The sequence below is a fragment of the Hakea prostrata genome, chromosome 9, assembly GCF_041222555.1.
Source record: "Hakea prostrata isolate BN-2017 chromosome 9, UWA_Hpros_2, whole genome shotgun sequence".
Classification (NCBI taxonomy): domain Eukaryota; kingdom Viridiplantae; phylum Streptophyta; class Magnoliopsida; order Proteales; family Proteaceae; genus Hakea; species Hakea prostrata.
In genome coordinates, this window is record NC_142608.1 from 17,190,086 (window position 1) to 17,199,137 (window position 9,052).

The window sequence follows — 9,052 nt, forward strand, 5'->3', positions numbered from 1 at the left end:
AATATGATAAATATCAACTCATTTGAAATTCTTAGATGATAGGAATGGATATTGAACTAAAATTATCTTCTTGTCATATTTAAAAAGAGAAAAGAATTATTTTTATAGTTTAGTTCTCGATTAGTTATATCCGAGATATTTATATTACTGGAATCCATATAATATGTAGAGGTAGAACGAACTATCAAAAAAGAAAATGGATTTCAACCAAATAGATACTTGTCATATCCTAGCTCCTTAAATAAAAAAGTGACGATGTTAGGCTAGCACTTGATTACTAACCATGATACTTTGGCCTACCTCACAAAGATTGTGAATAAGTATTATAATACCATTTATATGATTATTAGTGTTAAAATTTAGATGTGACACATATGATAAATTTTATGAGAGCCCCTACTCATTTTTTTCATATTTTAATTATGAAAAGAGAAAAGGGTTTTCTAGCCATTCATCATCTTTTGATGATAGAGCATATGGAATATAAACATATTTAAATTCAATTAAAAATTTTCCAATATATGTCATATTTGCTATCAAATGTCTTTGATGAAAAAAACTGAGGGTAATTAGGGGAACTTGAAAATGGGACAGAATCTTTACTGGTCAAAAGATTGATGATGTTTCTCGGAGGTAGATTTGGTTAATATTTTAATCAAAAAGTAATAAAAATAGGGCTATGGCAGCACTGTTTGTGTCATTTTCGAAGAGGCCAAGAGAAAACGAGGGGTATTATGGTAATTTGGGACCTATAAATTAGTAGAGATATGGTAGAAAAGCAAGCAAAACAAGCAGAGGAAGGAAGGTGTGTAGAGTGGAAGGGGAAGGTTTTGAAGGTTGAAGGGCTAAAGGGTATTTTAGGGACTAAGTCACGTGTTCACGTGCCGTGGCAGTGGGGCGGTGCATCGTTAGGCATAAAGAAAAGGAAGGGACTGGTAAGGGATTTAAAATATGAGCCTTGGAGATATTAAAGAAAAGGGGGAAGGAGAGATGTATATAGATTAGTGAAGAATGAAGACCAAGCAAGAAATCATGACTTTTTGGTTGAGAAACTCATCAATGACCATATATAGGAGAAAAGAGTTTTCTTTTGGACTAAATATATATATATATATATATATATATATATATATATATATATATATATATATATATTTTTGAACATTGAATAACTTCGATAGTATCTAGCTATTTTGTCAGAAAATCAAAATCGTAGTGTACAGAAAAAGATCTTGATGGGTGACTCAATCGTAAAAGAACAATGCTTTTCATGTAGGAGATCAGAATTAGAATTTCCTCAAGGCCAAGGGTGAAATTCCGCTTATATTAGTTATATAAAAGTCTCCCTGAGGATGTAGTCGAGGTGCGCGTAAGTTGGACTAGACGAACTTTAGATTAAAATAAACAAAAAGAAAAGAAAAAGGATAAAGATTTATGTGGTTCATTCAGAAGTTACATTCATAATTAAGTGGAAATATGTTTCACTATGAAGAAGAAGAGTAGATACCTTTGCTTCTTCTGTTTTTTCCCCCAACCTCCTTAGCTCTCAACCTATTGAGAGACTATATACACTAATAGCAAAAAAATATCACTTCAAGAATAAAATGATCAAAATGCTTTTGTACCTAAAAACGCCTAATACAGCAACCTCCGAATAGCTTTGGGCCCATAACCAATCATTTTGAATCAAAGTTCTGAACAAAACCTATAACCTATCTAGTGATGGCCAATGTTAAAAAACTTTACCAAGAAAACGTCAAAACCCAACCATCTAACGTGTTTAAACCCTAAAATTGGTCCCAAAATCTTTGATATCGTCAAAATTAGTCTTTACTACGACACAATTCTATTATCTTGAAATTTCTCAAAACCAAGAAAAATTACACAACCACATAAATTTTTGTTATTGTAATTTAAAAGATATATATATATATATATATATATATATATATATAAAAGAGTTAAAACACATATTCTTAATTGATAATCAAACGCATTTCATGTCTCCTGATACGCTGCCTGTATGAGAATTTTCATTTATTATTTCTACTATTTTCTTGGATAATAACTTTATATTAAAGATGAAGATTATTACATATACTACAAAGAGAATCCAATTGTGATCTTTTCATTTAAAACTGCTGTTATTATGGACTAAACAACCTTTCAAATGGTCATGCATGCAGTGTCATTGATTCTCACAGTTGCAACAAATGCGTGACCATGCAGCTTTCTAATCCATAAAAAGAAAAAGAAAAAAATGCAGTTCCAGCATATTTCCAAGCTGCCATCTTAGAGTAGCTCCCCATGCCCTTTCTCTCAAAGTCTTAATTGAAGGAAGATAAGACTGATGGAACCGCTAATGAGGAGTAAAGCAAGGAGAAAGACCAGGATGGTGTGCACGAATTGCGGAATAATGCGCCCCCAGCGCACGACAGCCACCGCAAATTTATCGTTTACGAAACTCTGAGATTTTCAGATGCCTCTCCCTCTCTCTCTCTCCTGCCGACGACGTCGTTGTTATGAACTTATGACTTATGAGAATATGATCATTTATTTCCATGCGTTTCCTTCGTCCTTTATTCTTCTCTCTCTCTCTCTCTCTCTCTCTCTCTCTCTCTCTCTCTCTCCTCTCCCTACCCTATTATTAATTCTACTTCTTCTTCTTCTTCTTCTCCACCTCTGCATTGACTGCCCTAAAGCCTTGTGCCGTGCCTCGTTTCTCTTCACTTCACCCTCTTAAAAGACCTTTCCTTATCCGTCTATAAAGATATGCTTCAGTGGGTCCATGCTGGTCTCTCTTATTCTTTTCTCCAAAGGACACAAAATCCCACCCTGCTTAGTCCCACCAACCTAACCCTTCTTGCCCCTACTTCCCACATCTACCTACAAATCAATGGGTTCAGATGTTTTTATGTGTGTAGGACTATTTCTGAGTGAAGGTGACAGAAGGACGACTATTTCTGAATAAATTATATTCAGATTCACAGTTCAGGTTACCCTAAATTAGTGGACTGTTAAGAGTCTCAGGGTTTTCTTCTCCTTGAGGGTTTTCATGTAATGTTCAACTGTATTCTTTCTCTTACTGTTCTTAGGATTCAATCCTTACAGATGCACTAACTGTATCGTTAGTTTGTATCAATGTAGGATCAATGGAGAAATTGATCATTTTGTGCTTCATTTGTGAGAGTGCAAATGAATTCTTTGATGATATTCCTTTTTTCTTCAGAGAAAATGATTTTGTATGAAAAACCAGACGAAGTGAAATGAAATGATCATCTTATTCATATGAAAAACTAGCATGCTGACCAAACTCCAAAACAAAAAACCCTCCTCCTAAGAAGATAATCTTCTTCTTCATCAAACATAAAGAAAAGTAATCTTACTTAGAAACACCATGCTGGTTGACCTATTACCTTCAATGCTAATTAAATTATGAGAGAAATAATATTCTTATATCCTTGTGTTGTAAATTTTCATGCTGGTTGACCTGTTACCTTCAATGCTAATTAAATTATGAGAGAAATAATATTCTTATATCCTTGTGTTGTAAATTTTAAAACTATCTCAACCAATAAGAAGTCGAAAAGACAAGAATGGTGTCTAAGCAAATCCCCTTTTTGGGGGGATTCTGATGACTTAGGTTCATAGCTCATATTTCATATTCTATTCTACCAAAGAAAGAAAGAATTTCATATTCCATATATGGTTGATTACTTTCACGTAATCACGAATTTAATGCAGAATTTTTTTTTTTTTTGAAGTCTCCATGTAACCATAAGAACAACAAAGAAACCCCAAGGGAGTGGTTGAGTCGGTATGAGACCTTCCAAGAAACCGTGTGCTAATGAGTTTGATTCCTCACCTCATGTAAGGATATTCACTAATTTTCACTAGTTTTGGTTAAAGTTGAGTATTTCTCGTTTAGTGATTGAATCGTGCTACAAGAGTTCTGATTAGTCTTAGGGTTTCCTGTATGCGAATTGTGTTCTTCCATCCCTTCGTTTCCCTTAGTGGATTGATTGCATGTTGTTAAGGATTATCAACCTAACTACGCAGCGGAATAGATACAAAGATACAAGGAAAAAAAGAAAGAAACAAGACACAAGTATTTTTACTTGGTTCGGTCAATTGACCTACGTCCAAGGATGAGTTAACTAATCAAATCATGCAATCATCCAATAGGTAGAGAAGGAGGTTACAGCCTAATCAATCTACCCAACAAGAACCCCAAGCATGAACTAATCAAGAAGAAGAAGGCAACTCAGAACATGTGCACCTGATTACATAGCAACAGCCACTCTTTTCTTCAAGGCTAACGAGCACACCAACAACAAGGAGAACTCACACCTTTAGAAGCAAGAGAGCTTCAAGCAGTCCAAGCTTCAACAGTTTTTGAAGCAGTAGTAGGATCAAGCAACAAATCCTTTCAAGCCCTAGATCAGAACCTCACATACCATAGCAAAACCGAGAGCAGAGAACAGAGAGGAATAAACTCAGAAATCGCAAATGAGATGAATGAACCGAATGCTACCTCTCTCCTCAACCCCAATTGATATAACACATACATCATTGTATAATGACCAAGCTACCCTTAGAAACTTTTACATAAGACCTCCCAGTCCTATTCTAAACCAAAAGACAGAAATACCCTTTACAAACAACATTCTCCACCTTCACGCTGCTTATTTTGACAATTGCATGTACCTGAGAGTAAATATTAACCCATCAAACAAATATAAAAAACAATGTAAAACAAAGTATAGAGATAATAATTTCAATGAGTTTAAGGCAAACTTAAACTTATTAACAGGTACAACCTTAGTCATTATATCAGCAGGGTTAATGGAAGTATCTATCTTACATATATCAATTAAACCCTTAGCAATTATATCTCCAATAAAATGCAATTTTACATCAACATGCTTTGTTCTCTCATGAAACACATTGTTCCTAGCAAGACACAAAGTACTCTGAGAATCACAATAAACAAGAGAATGCAAATCATGAAAACCAAGCTCCCCTAGAAGCCCCTTAAGCCACATGCATTCCTTCACAGCCTCAGACAATGCAATGTACTTAGCCTCAGTGGTTGAAAGTGCTACCACATGTTGGAGTGTGGACTTCCAACTCACTAGATTCCCACCAAGAGTAAACAAGTATCCAGTTATGGATCTTCTCTTATCCAAATCAGAGGCAAAATCAGAGTCACAATATCCAACAATGCCTAACTTATTAGCACAAGAATTATCATGAACAATCTTATAAGATGCAGAATTTTCAGATATCTCAACAACCACATAACAGCATCCCAATGTGAATCACATGGCCTACTCATGTATCTACAAACAAGACCAACTGAATAAACTATATCAGGTCTACAACAAACCATAGAATACATGAGACTACCAACACATTCTTGATATGGTCTATTAGTTACAGCAGCAATAGAATCCATTCTAAGCTTAAAATGAGCACTAAGAGGAGTATTAACAGTCCTAATATTATCATGTTCAAACTTGTTAACAAGTTTATGAATATATCCAACCTGAGACAAGGTCAAAACACCACTAGGCCTATCTCTATGAATATCAATGCCAATAATCCTTTTAGCAGCCCCTAAATCTTTCATTTCAAACTCAGATTTCAACATAGACTTAAGCTTACAAATCTGAGATTTATCCTTTGATGCAATAAGCATGTCATCAACATAAAGTAAAAGATAAATGAAAGAATTAGTGCTAAACTCACAATAATAAATACAACTATTATAGGAGCTTCTCTTGTAACCATTCTTAAGCATGAATTCATCAAATCTTTTATACCATTGCCTAGGAGATTATTTTAAGCCATATAATGACCTTAACAATAAACAGACCTTTGTCTCACTCCCCTTCACAACAAATCCCTCAGGCTGAACCATATAAATATGTTCATTTAACTTACCATTCAAGAATGCAGTTTTCACATCTAATTGTTCAAGTTCAAGATCAAAGAGAGCAGCCAGGGCAAGAAGCACTCTTATAGAAGTATGTTTCACAACAGGTGAAAACACTTCATTATAATCAATTCCCTAAACTTGGGAATACCGCTTAGCTACTAGTCTTGCCTTATACCTTGGTTGTTCAACACCAGGAATACCAGCCTTAAATTTATAAACCCACTTACAACCAATCAGTTTCTTTCCTTTGGTCTATCTATAAGAGTCCAAGTCTGATTTTTCATTAAAGATTCCATCTCATCTTTCATGGCAACAAGCCAAAGCTTGCTATCCCCACATTCAAGAAACTCTTTATAGGTTCTAGGCTCACATCCCTCAAGTTAGTCAGCTACATTTAAAGCATAAGAAATCAGATTTTGACTCCCATTAGATTCACACATATTAGCATATCTAGAAGGTCTCTTTATCTCTCTTTTAGACCTATCTCTTGCCAATAAATAACCATCTAAAGGATCCTCATCTTTAAGCTCTTCTTTAATATCAAAAGAATCACTACCAACTTCTAAATTATCATCCTCAACCTTAGGATTAGATTCATCAACCACAATTTTAGATTTATCCCCTAACTCCACCTCAAATATAGCCTTGTCTAGATCATTGGAGTTAGGTCTAACACTTGATGAATCAATTTTCAGAAATTCAAGTTCATTGAATTTAACATCTCTACTAATTACAATTTTCTTATCTTGCAAACACCAAAGCCTATATCCTTTAACACCTAAAGGATACCCTAGGAAGATACACTTCCTACCCCTAGGCTCAAGTTTACCCTTGTTTTGATGAACAAAACAAACACAACCAAAAGGTTTCAACAAATTGTAATCAGTATGCACTTTACTCCACCTAAAATCAGGTGTTTCAAAATCAACAGAGGAACAAGGAGATTTATTAATGACATAACAAGCTGTACTAGCAGCTTCAGCCCAAAATTTCTTATTTAGGCCAGATTCAATCAACATGCATCTAACCCTATCCATGATTGTCCTATTCATCCTCTCAGCCACTCCATTCTGCTGAGGAGTATAGGTGCATGTTCTATGTCTAGTAATACCATGTTCCTTACAAAAAATCAAAAACTTTTCATTCACAAATTCAAGACCATTATCAGTTCTAAATTTCTTGATTTTCTTTTCAGTTTGATTTTCAACCAATACTTTCCATTCTAGAAATTTATCAAAAACAACTGATTTATCCCTAAGAAAATACAGTCATGTCTTTCTAGAGTAATCATCAATAATAGACAAGAAATATTGGGCACCAGAAAGAGATAAAGGTACATGTGGACTTCCCCACAAATCAGAATGTATATATTTAAGCACATGAGAGGTTTTATATGAAGAATGAGGGAATTTAGTCTTATGGAGCTTACCCATGGCACACACATCACAAAAAGTCAAAGGGCTAAATTTCTTAAGACTTATCTGGCCACTTTTATACAAGTGTCCAAGCCCCTTACTACTTATATGACCCAATCTCCTATGCCATAGCTCCACCTCACTAAGAACCCCACTAGAGACTGATGCAGCCCCTAAAACCACACTTCCATTTAAGAAGTATAAACCATCCCAGGCCTAGGAGGATAAGTAGCTCCCTGAGGTCTGGCTCCACTGGACTGACCATAATAGCTCACAGGAAGGGAATTAGGATTCGGACCAACATTTCTCGGCTGAAAGGCGGGTGCAGGATAAGGAGTAGGTCTAGCAAAACGCCGATCAGTGCGGTCCACAAATCCAGAAGATCTAGGTTGCCAGGGTTTCTGAACTCGAGCATTTTCCTTTTCATTTTCTTCAAGCTTCTTCGAGTTTTGAACCACCTGAGCATATCCTTCAAGAGGCAAGACAGTGAGGTATGCCTTAATAGAAGGTCGCAAACCCTTGAAAAACTTTTTCGCCTTGGCTTCTTCAGACTTAACAGGCTCGGGGGCGAAGAAGAAAAGTTCTTCAAATTTCTGCTGATACTCAAGCACAGACAAAGTACCTTGTACTAAGGCCATGAACTCGGCCTCCTTTGCGTCCTTTACAGCTTCCGGAAAGTAGTTCTTGCAAAAAGCTTCCTTAAACTTCTCCCAGGTAACAACACCACCATTCAAGGTCTCAAGGATAGGCCTAGTGGAAGCCCACCATGCATCGGCTTCTTCTTGAAGCTTCGCTCGGCAAACAACACTTTCCGAGCATCAAAACATTGCAAATGTCCGAAGGCCTTCTCCAACTCACGAAGCCACTTGTTCGGAAAGAGGGTGTCCTTTGTTACACCGGTAAAGGAAGGTACTTGTTACTTTAGGAAACTTTCCATCAAACGGGTGTGGGGTGTCCCGGTGAATCTTTCCATAAGAGGGGCTGCGGCTCCAGAAGTTCCAATTCCGGCACGATTCTCATTGCGAAGGGTAGCAAAACCAGTCATCATTTAATTAAATTGGGTAGCCTGCTGTTGCATCATGTTGGTCATGGCCGTTGGCGATATCTCCAAAGCTTCCGATATCGGGGGCACCAGGAATGCCATTCGTGGTGTGGCTATCGTCCCGTGTCTGTCGATCGAGCCCCCAAGAGGGGTTTCTTCGTTTCCGTTGCTTCCGGATCCGACAAAACGATTTCTAAGTAAGACCATTCTACAAGGATCAAAGATAAGGATACCAAAATTTCAAATTTGACAAAGACAACTTGGCCAACGAATAGGATAACCAAATCATGGTTAGAATTATCAATATAACAAGAAAATAAATCAGCATTGATCAAAATCCAAAGGAAATGAGTCCAAGAATCAAAAACTCCCAAAATAACCCAATGCAGAAAAATGAAGGATTTTGGTCGATGCTTCTTGGTCGATGGTATCGACCAAAAGGATCGACCAAAATAAATTCTGTGCGAAAATCAGATTTAAAGGGCCCACTTCTCATTTCATTTTCATTTCTCACTCAACTATTTCGAGTTTAGCTCTGGAGAAAGCGATTTTCTAGGGTTTTCAAAAGTGCTAGGACTTGATTCAAGGCTTCAATCATTCTTGATAATCTCACTTGATCATCTACACAAGTAAGTTCTCTTTCTTTTTCTCTTT